We start from the raw sequence: 12,208 nt of genomic DNA on the forward strand, positions 1-12,208 counted from the left end.
ATTTCTTCTACATTATTCTAGTTATAAGGAAACTTAGTTCAGCAGTCCGTTTTATGTACAAAGTTGTAACAATCATTCTGGAACTCAAAAAAACTTCTTTTTAACAAACAAGAAAAGCCTACAGTTTCCATGACATAAAGCTTCTAATGCTGAGTTCAATGGTGTAATAAAATCTGCAGTCTTAATATGTATGTAAAATTTACAATAGAATTTGTTAAAATAGTCAAGCTTATGATGAAAATTTGAAAAGAGCAATAGGAGCATAAGAGTAATTCTGACATGTATTACATTTTTACCAAATGCTAGCTTTTCTAGTTGTTATCTAATTCTTAATCCTCGTCTAATAAGCCACTAATAATTAATTAGACTTGAAACAGCTATAACAGCCAGATAACACCAGACTTCTGCAATTTTAGCAGGTACTTTTCTTTTCTTTTTTTTTTGGCAGCTGGCCAGTACAGGGATCAAACCCTGGACCTTGGTGTTATCAGCATCACGCTCTAACCAACTGAGCTAACCAGCCAACATCAGCAAAATCTTCATAAGGGTTTCTTATATTCTGTTAGCTTATTTACTAAGCTCTATCTCTGATCAAAATGTATTCAAACATACAAATAAGAAATTATTGATAATTTTATTGTGTATAATATTGTGATTATGTTAGAAAAAAGAAAGCCCTTACCTGTTAGAGATACGTATTGAAATACTTAGAGGTAAGATAATTGTCTGGGTTTTTCTTTAACATTATAACAGAATTCATTCTAACAAATGCCCTATTTTTGTATTAATTTAATTGAATTGCAAATAAATTTTGCCTTGATTTTAAATTCAACTTTTATTTCATATATACTCTTTCTCCCACCCTACCTATATTTTTACATGCATAATTAAGGGGTGCACTTTACAGTGTGCAGCTTCTACCTCAAATCTCAGCACACTGCATAATCTTGCTTCTCACCTTCCGTCTCCATCCACCCCAGCTAAAACCCAAGTCTCTTTCCCACAAGTCAGTAAAAGGGATTAATGGGTTTCTGGGTTTTTTTTTTATCTGCATAAATGATGTGAGTATAGCATGAAGCCCACCCTGACATAACTGTGTGTCTTTTGAAGTTGGATTAAGGGCTCACTAAGCAGGGCATGCCCATTAAATTATAATGTTGTAAAGCTTGAATCTTGGAAATACACACTGCTGCTATTTTGGGTTTTAATAAGATTAGCTCTACTTTGAACGAATTCAAGAACATATGTTCCTTTGAAACTGTGTTTGTGGGTTAATTTTGGTATGAAAATAGATGAGCTGTTTTTCTCTCTATATCCAGAAAAGATTTATACTCTGTTTATACTCTGGAGATTTTGAGAAATATACAGAAAATTAGCATTAGTATTAGCATTAGTATTTTAATCCTTATTAATCTACATTATAATGTTATTCATGTTCTTGAAATATAACATTAAAAACACATCTTAACTGTATTACTTTCTGGAGGATGCATAACTATGGAGACAGCAAAAGCATTCAGTAAACTACTTGCCAGGGTTGGAGGGAGAGAGTGATGAATAGGTGAAGCACAGAGGATTTTTAGGGTATGGAACTATTCTATATGATACTACAATGATGGATACATATCATTATACATTTGTTCAAACCCACAGCATGTACAACACGAAGAATAAACCCTAATGTAAACTGTGGACTTTGGGTGATAATGATGTGTCAATGTAGGTTCATCAGTTTTAACAAATGTACCACTGTGGTTTGGGATGTTGATAATAGGGGAGGCTGTTTGGGGGTGGGATTAGGAGGGTATATGGGAAATCTTTATACCTTCTGCTAATTTTGCTGTGAACCTAGAACTGCCCTAAAAAATAAAGTCTATAAACAAACAACATACACACATATTAATATCTTTAGTATGTTTTTTCCTGAATTGCCCATATGTTTAACAACTCTGTGGCCTATGAAATGTCTTTTATTGTTAAACAAATCCTCACCAGCATATTATATTCATATATGAAATAAATTTATTGGAGTCTTTCACATTTCCAAAATTTGAGTTGTACATTTCTTTTTATTTCTACCATGTTTGCCCTTTTAGTTTATTATTTCTGCTTTTGTCTTATTATTTTCTTCTTTCTATATTGTAGCTGTGTACTTGATTTCTTGGATTGAATGCTTAAGTCATTTATTTTTCCATGCCTCTTGTTTTTCATGTATTTCTCATAAAGGCTTTAGACTTTTTTCTGAGACCTGCTTTGGCCATATCTAGTATAGAGTTCGTATTGTTATTCACTTCTTAATAGTATGTGCTTCAGTTTTGATTAATATTTTTACCAAAGAGTTATTTATGGAGTGTTTAGTGTTTGTTTTTTATGGAGTGTTATTTATATTATTTATGGAGTGTTTAGTGTTTTTTTGTTTTATTGTTGTGATGACTTTATAACAATTAGTTGCATTGTAGTCAGAATCTCTAATCAATGCATCATCAATTTTGTTAATGTTCATGGGCATTTAAAAATTTGTGTTCTGTGAGTGCTGGACACAAAGTTTATATGTATACATGTGTGTGTGTTTATAAATATCTTAGATTATTTTGAAACATATAGAAACACTAGGCCTGTAATCCCCCTGGCAACAACTGGCTAGAGCTGAATAGGAAACCCATCCCCACATACACTTAGGGAAATCGTTCCCTCATCAACTCCATCAATTGCCTATATATGTATACACACACACAGACACATACATGACATCTATAGATCACCTTGTTAATTATTTAAATACTCAGTTCTCTTACTTATATTTTGTTGATTGGATTGTAAAGTGTGTATTATAGCTTCACACTTTGGTAATGACTTGTCAGAGTCTTCTTTTTTTCGTAACATTATTTGTTTTATATATTTTTATACTTGGTTGTTCTGTGCATAAAATTCACAACTGCTGCATCCCTGTAGAATCTAGTTTTCGTTACTGTGCTGTTTATTATTTTATCTTTGGATTAAGATTACAATCCCATTTCTTTTTGCTAGCATTTACCTGGAATATTGTTATTCACCCTTTCATTTACATTTTCCCCCTATCATTTTATTTTAGCTGATTATTGTCTTTTTTATTATTATTCATTCTGAGCCTCTATATCTTTTGGTAGCCCAATATAACATTTAGCATGTTTGGTCTTATTTAGCTTATCCATCTTTTTCTTTTATTCATCATGTTGTCTCATTTTGTTTAGTTTTCTCTTTTCCTGAATTTTGCTAGATTGATCACATTTTCTGGCTCTCCTTCCCTCTTACTTTTGGCTACTGATACAAAGGTCATAAACTTGTGTTCCTTTGGCCAGAACACCACAGATTTGTATCAATTAGCCCAAACATTGCTAAAACATCTTTTAAAATTATTTGCCAACTTTTAAAAAGCTACAGATTTGTATACTGGTATTTTTTGGAACTGGCTAAGGGGAAGTTGGGTTGGATGTACATTTAGTTTGAACTTAGGGACTATATTTATATGGCTTATAGTCACTTCTGTGTATGGAAGACTGGCTTCCAGGAAGTTCCTACAGCCACTATACTGACTCCATTCCTTTATAGGTAAGAAAAGCTCCAGTGCCTCAAAAAGATTGAAGATTAAGGAGGGGTGATAAGATAATGAGAGGTGTGTGTGTGTGTGTGTGTGTGTGTGTGTGTGTGTGTGTGTGTGTGTGTTGGGGATGAGCAAAGGAGGCAGCCTGGTTTGTCAGTATAGGTTCATAGACGCCAGCACATCTCTTAGTTTAATAACCATAACTCTTATGTTAGGTAGTTAGTTAATCTAACTCATATTCTTTCTCACTACTTCAACTTTTTTCCAGCCTTTACTTTCTACCCCTTTATATTTTTTCTCCTTTTGGAATGTGTAAATAAATAAGTGGAGTAAATATCAGATGAAGATAGTCATATTAGTGTACTGTACTTTAGAAAGAAATGAAATTCTAAAGAAAGTTTGCTACAATTGCAGAGCATGAAATTAACGTCTTAAAAAATAACTCTCAACTTCATGTCATTCCTCTCTCAAAAAAAGTCTCTCTCCTCTCCCAGATTAATTTCATCAAGTAAGCTCATGATCCCATCCCTATCATTTCCTAAATGTCTTTCCTATCAAACCTCTTCATTCCACTGTCTCCCCTTTCTCCTTGGCTTCAAAGCTTAACTCCTTGAGAGGAGAGTCTACCCAGTTTCTTGCTTTTCATTTCCTCTTAAACTCTCTGCAAGCTGCCTGTTTTCTGTATCATTTTATTAAAACCAAGCTGCATAAAGTCACTTCTCTAGGGTGACCTACCCTCTGTCAAATTCATTGAACATTTGTCAGTCTGTCTTACTGACCCTCTCTGCAGCACATATCACCTCAACCCCTCCTTGGTAACACACTTGCTCTTGGATCTGTGTCAGTAGCTCTTCTAGTTGTGACTTGACCTTACTCATCTTTGGTGGCTCCTGTTCCTCTCCTTGATCTTTAAACGTTGACATTCCCTAGGATGTCTGGCTGTCTTCTCTTCTAAATCCCACATTCTTCATTGGTCACTTCATCCTATTCCATCACTTCATTCACCACATATGTGCTGATAACACTCTGATTCTCTCCTGAACTCCCGACCTTTATTTTCAAGAGTGTTTTGGTCTTTCTAGTTGAGGTCTCATTGTACCAAAAATTCAATATGCCCAAAGCTGAACTCATCCTTTCCTCCCCCCATACACCCAGTTTCATTCCTGTGCTCTGTCCTTCTTCTCAAAACTGTCTTTTTTTCTCCTAAGAGTACAGTGTTAACATCTTAATTTTCTAAGTCACAAATATGGGAGTCATCTTCATTTCTTCCTTCTCCCTAACTCTTATTTAACCATTTCGTTTTCTTTTATTTATTTATTTATTTTTTTTTTTTGTCGGTTTTTTTTTTTCATGACCGGCACTCAGCCAGTGAGTGCACTGGTCATTCCTATATAGGATCCGAACCCGCGGCGGAAGCGTCGCCGCGCTCCCAGCGCAGCACTCTACCAAGTGCGCCATGGGCTCGGCCCTAACCATTTTGTTTTCTAAATATTTCTCAAATTCTTCATCTCTTCTCTCACTTTTTTGTCTAGCCATCACTTCTCCAGGCTTAATCACCCTCAAGAGTCATTCTCAGATTTCCCACCTCTTCTTTCATTTACTACCCCACCCCCAGCACACTCCCATAGAAATAGCCAGAGGAGAGCAGTTCTATGTACTTTTATAGCATCATTGTGTAGCTCTGTTGCAGGATTTATCCAGTGAATTATAATGGTTTGTTTACTGCCTGTCCCTATATACTGTCTTCTCCTATACTTTGAGATCCCTAAGCATAGTGACTATATCATATTCATCTTTGTGACCTCCAAGACATAGCACAGTGCCTGGTCCTTGGTAGAAATAAAGTAACTGCTTACTGAATACATTTAAATTGGAAGCAAGAGAGATTAACCATTGAAATGGGCCTCACAGAAGTTTATAAAATCCTTTTTTTTTTTTTTGCTTATACAAAAATTTACAGATACCATTTAGGCAGTTTTGCCTGATGTCACTATGATTTTGTGTGGTCTTTTCAAGGTTTTCAGAATCTTGAGTTTGAATTTTGTTCCAGGTATGGACATGAAGAAAAAGTGAGAAATATCAGTTTTATTCTTATAAAGAAAAATAATGGGTTTTATAAATTCACATAACATAAAATGCTAAAATATTTTAAATTGTTCCACACATAGGCAAAGCAAGGAAGAGAATGTTCAAAAATGAAGTCAATTGCTATTGATACGTTATAGTTTACCAGTAATTACGGTTGATTCTCATTATTCCTAGTAGTTATGCTCTATAAAGTCACCACAAAGACTGAATTAGCAAATTCTGAACCATTGCTCCTAGGGAAAATATAGGGTTAGGGTACTGTGAGCCTCTAATGACATTTTTGTCAACTATCAATACATAATCTTATTTTATGTGTGTTTCTATTTAAAGACATCTTATTTAATATATATTGTTGATTCATTTGCATTGACCTCATGGCCAACAGCACTGTAATGCATGCCTGAGTGAAGCTTATTTAACACACAAATTCTTTCTGTAAGGCACATCACAGCCTTCTTGCATTTAGGAACACTAGACAGCATTTCAGCACAGGAGGCCATTTTAAACAGCAAAATCACCTTAAAAAGGATAAAAATGTGAAGAATGTGGTACAAAATAGACCACAAGAGGACACTTTTTTATAGTATGAGAGCTGAAGCAAGCAGGCAGAGTTACTTTGTTCATCTCAGTTGGGAACACGTGTGTCAGGAGACTCATTTTTCACTGCTTTGTGCATGTCCACGAATTACTACAAATACACCACAAGTATTGATTTGGGGGTTACAAATAAGTTTTAGCAAGTAGACAAATTTATAAATATGGAATTGTGAATAATGAGGATTGACTTCATTCATTCTGCTCTAGACCTTGAAGATTATCAAGATGGAATGAGTATACAGATCTTAAGTGAATTGTGTTAGCGTTGTAGGGTTAAAGAGTAAAGGGTAGCTTTCTTCTTACAATTTTTTGAAGTAACAAAATAACTTAAAATGACAAATTATAATTCTGATATAATTTTATAAAATTGAATTAAGAAATAAATAAATATCTATTATGGGTAATATTACTTCTGCAGTAGTGAGCTTGAAGTTTTCTCTGATTTTTTTGGTTAACAAAAAGAAAAATGGGGGCCAGCCCCTTGGCTCACTTGGGAGAGTGTGGCGCTGGTAGCGCCGAGGCCGCGGGTTCAGATCCTATATAGAGATGGCCAGTGCACTCACTGGCTGAGCATGGTGCAGACCACACTGTGCCGAGGGTTGCAATCCCCTTACCGGTCAGAAAAAATAAAAATAAAAATGGGTTATTATGTTGGGAGTGAAAATTTAAAGTAAATAAAATTAAAAGCAAGCTTTTGATGTCAGATTTAGAAAGTCTATCCACACCAAGATTACATCGAATCCAGCTGTCATTTTCTTGTAATAATCGATGTTTACTTTGTTAGCTTCTCTTTTTAAAATTTTCTCTTCCACAAGCCGTATCATGGGTGCTTATGAAGCCGCATCTATGGTGACTGACAGATGTGGTCAAGCCCCTACTTTTCTACTTACTAGCTATGTGACGTTAGTCAAGTTAGTTAATTTTTCTGAACATACTTTTTCCTCAATTATAAAATGCAGAGAATGAAGGATATGTCCAATTGCAAAATGAAGATAATGAAGGATAGAATTTATTCTCAGTTGTAAAATGGGGATAATGATATGAGGACAAAATGAGATAATGTATAAAAACTACTTAGACTATAGCTTGGCATATCTTGAGTATGCCATATCTTGAGTATGTTTGGTTTGTTTGCTCATTTCCCCAAAGAAGGTAAGCATACTCTCTTAACACTTGAATATTAGAGAAGATGGTTCTGTTGCCTTCACATGGAAAGGCAGCTGAGTAACGAATTCTTAAGCCACATTGTTTCTTTAAATATTGCTCCATTATCTAGCATGCAAATGCTGTAGAGATATGAGGCCAACCTCTCTTTTCTATGTATGTAGATAATCTGTTATCCTGATTAGATGCCTTAATACTTGTTTTTTAAAAATTTTTATTGAAACATACTTGAAACGTACATATCCATGGGGTTCTGTGTTGAATATCAATACCTGTATGTGATGCTCAAATAAGGATAATTAGTATACATTCAACATTAAACAATGTAATCATTTTTTGTGGTCCTTTACCAATTCCTCCCCTAACCTCCCTCCCCCTACTTTCTCACCTCTCAAAGTTCTGTTTTCTCTCCTTTTGGAAGTTCAGTATATTATTGTGATTCTTGTATCTTTCTTTGTTTCTTTTATGTGTTTATTTTTTTAGCTCTCACTTATGAGTAAGGACATGTGGTATTTCTCTTTCTGTGCCTGGGTTATTTCACTTAACATAATTTTCTCTAAATTCATCCATGTTGCTGCAAATGGCAGTATTTCATATGTCTTTTGTGGCAGACTAGTATTCCATTGTGTAAATGTATCATATTTTCCTTAACCAGTCATCTGATGATGGATATTTGGTCTTTTTCCAATTCTTGGCTATTGCAAATAGAGCTGCAATAAACACAAGAGTGCAGGTATCCCTTCAACATGATGATGCCCATTCCTTTGGGTATATACCCAGCAGTAGAATTGCTGGATGGTATGACAGTCCTATCTGTAGTTGTTTAAGGGAACCCCATACTGTTTCCCATAATGGCTGAACCAATTTACAGTCCCCCCCCAAGTAGTGTAGGAGGGTTCCCCTTTCTCCAGCATTTGTTACTCTCTGTCTTTTTGATATAGGCAGTCTAACTGGAGTGAGATGATATGTCAATATGGTTTTAATTTGCATTTCTCTAATGCTTAGTGATGTTGAGCATATTTTCATGTGTCTCTTATCCATTTGTATATCGTCCTTTGAGAAATGCCTATTCAGCTCCTTTGCCCATTTTGGGGGGTTTCTTGTTTTTTTACTGTTGAGTTCCTTGTATATTCTGGATATTAATGCTTTGTCAGATGTTATTTTGCAGCTATTTTCTCCTACTCTGTAGGTTGTCTTTTCACTCTGCTAATTGTTTCTTTTATTGTGCAGAAGCTTTTAGTTTGATAAAATACCATTTGCTTATTTTCCTTTTGTTGCCTTTGTTTTTGGGGTCTTACTCATAAAGTCTTTGCACGGTCCTGCTTTCTGAAATGTTTCCCCTATTTTTTCTTTTAGGAATTTTATAGTATCAGGTCTTACATTTAAGTCTTAAATCCATTTTGAGCTGATCTTGGTACACGGCAAGAGGTAGAAGTCTAGTTTCATTCTTCTATGTGTGGATGTCCACTTTTCCCAGCACCATGTATTGAAGAGGCAGTCTTTCTCAGTGTATGCTCTTGGTGCCCTTGTTAAAGACCAGTTGGCTTAAGTATGTGGGTTGATTGCTGGGTTCTCTATTCTGTTCCATTGGTCCGAGTATCTGTTTTTATACCAGTATCATGCTGTTTTGGTTACTATAGCTTTGTAGTTTAATTTGAAGTCAGGTAGGGTTATGCCTCTGGCTTCATTTGTTTATTTATTTTTGCTCAGGATTGCTTTGGCTTTTGGGGGTCTTTTGTTGTTCCATATGAATGTTAGGATTGTTTTTTCTATTTCTGTGAAGAATGTCATTGGTATTTTGATGGGGATTGCATTGAATCTGTAGATCACTTTGGGTAGTATGGACATTTTCACAATGTTAATTCTTTCAATTCAAGAACACAGAATGTCTTTCCATCTTTTTGTGTCCCCTAATTTCTTTCAACAGTGATTTGTACTTCTGTTGTAGAGATCTTTTACTTCCTTGTTTGAATTTATTCCCAGGTATTTTATTTTGGGGGTGACTATTGTAAATTTGCTAGCTTTCTTGATTTCTTTTTCTGCTTGTTTGTTGTTGGAGTACAAAAACACTACTGATTTTTTGTGTTGATATTGTATCCTGCAACTTTTCTGAAATTCTTTATCAACTCTTAGAGTTTTTGTAGAGTCTTTAGGTTTTTCTATATATAGGATTGTGCCATCTGCAAAGAGAGACAATTTGATTCTTTTTCAATCCGGGTGCTCTTTATTTCTTTCTCTTGCCCAATTGCTCTGGCTAGTAATTCCAATACTATTAAACAGGAGAGTGGGCATCCTTGTCTTGTTCCAGTTCAATATCAGGATGATATTGGTGTAAGTTTCTCATATATGGGTTTTATTGTGTTGAGAAACTTCCCTTCTATACCTAATTTGCTGAGAGACTTTATCATGAAGGAATGTTGAATTTTGTCAAATGCTTTTTCTGCATCTATTAAGATAATCATATGATTTCTGTCCTTGACTTTGGTGATATGGTATACCATATTTATTGACTTGCATATGTTGAACAATTCATGCATCCCTGGGATGAATCCCACTTGATCATGGTGTATAATTTTTTTGATACGTTCCTGTTTCCTATTTGCTAATATTTTATTGAGGATTTTTGCATCTATGTCCATCAAAGATAAAGTCCTATAGTTTTCTTTTTTTCTTGTATCTTTGTGTAGTTTTGGTACCGGGATGATGTTGGCCACATAGAATGAGTTTGGGAGAATGGCCTCTGTTGCAATTTTTTGGAATAGTTTGAAGGGAATTGGTATTAATTCCTCTTTAACGATTTGGTAGAATTCAATGATAAAGCCATCTGGTCCTGGGCTTTTCTTTGTTGGGAGTCTGCTGATTACTGCTTCAATCTCCTTGCTTGTTATTGGTCTGTTCAGGTTCTATTTCTTCTTGGCTCAGTCATGGTAGATGGTATGTGTCCAGAAATGTATCCATTTCCTCTAGGTTTTCAAATTTGTTGGCATATAGTTGTTTAGAATAGTCTCTAATGATTCTTTGTATTTCTGTGGTGTGTTATCAGTTGTAATGTCTTCTTTTTGATTTTTAATTTTTGGTATTTAGGTCTTCTCTCTCCTTTTCTTAGTTAGCCTAGCTAATGGTTTGTCTATTTTGTTTATCTTCTCAAAAAAACAACTTTTTGTTTCATTGATCTTTTGTATCTTTTCTGGGGGTTTCTATTTAATTTAGTTTTGCTCTGATCTTAATTATTTCTTTCCATATGCTAAGTTTGGGATTGGATTGTTCCTGTTTTTCCAGTTCTTTGAGGTGTTGCATTAGGTTGGTTGTTTGGAATCTTTCTATTCATTTGATGTAAGCATTTATTGCAGTAAACTCCTGTTAATACTGTTTTGCAGTATCCCACAGGTTTTTGGTATGATGTATCTTTATTTTCATTCATTCAATAAATTTTTTTATTTCCTGTTTAATTTCTTCTTGGACCCTATAGGTCATTCAGGAGCATGTTGTTTAATTTCCCCATATTTGTACAGTTTCTGGAGTTTTGCTTGTTATTGATTTTTAGTTTTAATCCACTGTAATCTGAAAGGAAACTCAAAATGATTTCAGTTTTTTAAAATTTGTTGAGACTTGATTAGTGATGTAATATGTGGTCTGTCCTACAGAATGTTCTGTGTGCCGATGAGAAAAATGTATACTCTGTGGGTGTTGGACGAACTGTTCTGTAGATATCTGCTAAGTCCAATTTATCTAAAGTGTAGTTTAAATCCTGTGTTTCTCTGTTGATTTGTTGCCTAGATGATCTGTTCAATGTCTAGAGAGGGGTGTTCAGGTCCCCAACTATTATCATATTTGGGTCTTCCTCTTTCCTTAGGTCTAATAGTATTTGCTTTATATGTCTGGGTGCTCTGATGTTGGGTGCATTTATATTTATGATTGTTATGTGTTCTTGCTGGATATATCCCTTTATCATTATATAGTGGCCTTCTTTGTCTCTTTTATAATTTTTGGTTTAAAGTCTTTTTGGGTGCATTTATATTTACAATTGTTATGTCTTCTTGCTGGGTATATCCCTTTATCATTATATAGTGGCCTTCTTTGTCTCTTTTTATAATTTTTGTTTTAAAGTCTATCTTACCTGACACAAGAATAACTACTCCTACTCATTTTTTATTTCTATTTGCATGTTGTATCTTTTTCCATCCTTTCACTCTTAGTCTGTATGTGTTTTTATAGGTGAAGCAAGTCTCTTGTAGACAGCATATAGCTGGGTCTAGCTTGTTAATCCAGTCAGCCAGTCTGTGTCTTTTGAGTGGGGAATTTAGTCCATTTACATTTAGGGCTGTTATTGAAAGGTATTTTCTTACTCCTGGAATTTTTTTGATTTTCATTGGGATATTTTAAGTATCTTTTGTTTCTTTCTTTACCTTTTATTGTTTTTCTTAAGTTTTTGTTGGTTTTTGGACATGGGAAGAAATAGTTTCTTTCTCTCCCTCATTTGCATTTTTGTTCTACCAGTTGGTTTTATCCTTTCTTGTGTATTCATTGTATGATTATTGTTTTTTGGATTCCAGATTCAGGACTCCCTTGAGGATTTCTTATAGGGCTGGTTGTGAGTTGGTGAACACCTGTACTTTTTGTTTGTCTGGAAAATACATTATTTAAAACAAAATAGTCTTTTAGAATCCTTCAAGGCATCAGCATCATCCAACAATAAGAGCAGCCAAAAAGAACCATAAATATATTTTTCAACCATTGGAACCTACTAATAACACATACATGTTAGATATGTGGTAACTC

General features: G+C 34.6%; 1 protein-coding gene across 1 annotated transcript in view; it reads left to right on the plus strand.

Annotated features, from left to right (window-relative positions):
* GSTCD (glutathione S-transferase C-terminal domain containing) overlaps positions 1-12,208 on the plus strand; it is a 153,776-nt gene that overhangs the window by 80,035 nt on the left and 61,533 nt on the right. The gene's annotated exons all lie outside the window — the stretch shown is intronic.

The sequence above is a fragment of the Cynocephalus volans genome, chromosome 9, assembly GCF_027409185.1.
Source record: "Cynocephalus volans isolate mCynVol1 chromosome 9, mCynVol1.pri, whole genome shotgun sequence".
NCBI lineage: Eukaryota > Metazoa > Chordata > Mammalia > Dermoptera > Cynocephalidae > Cynocephalus > Cynocephalus volans.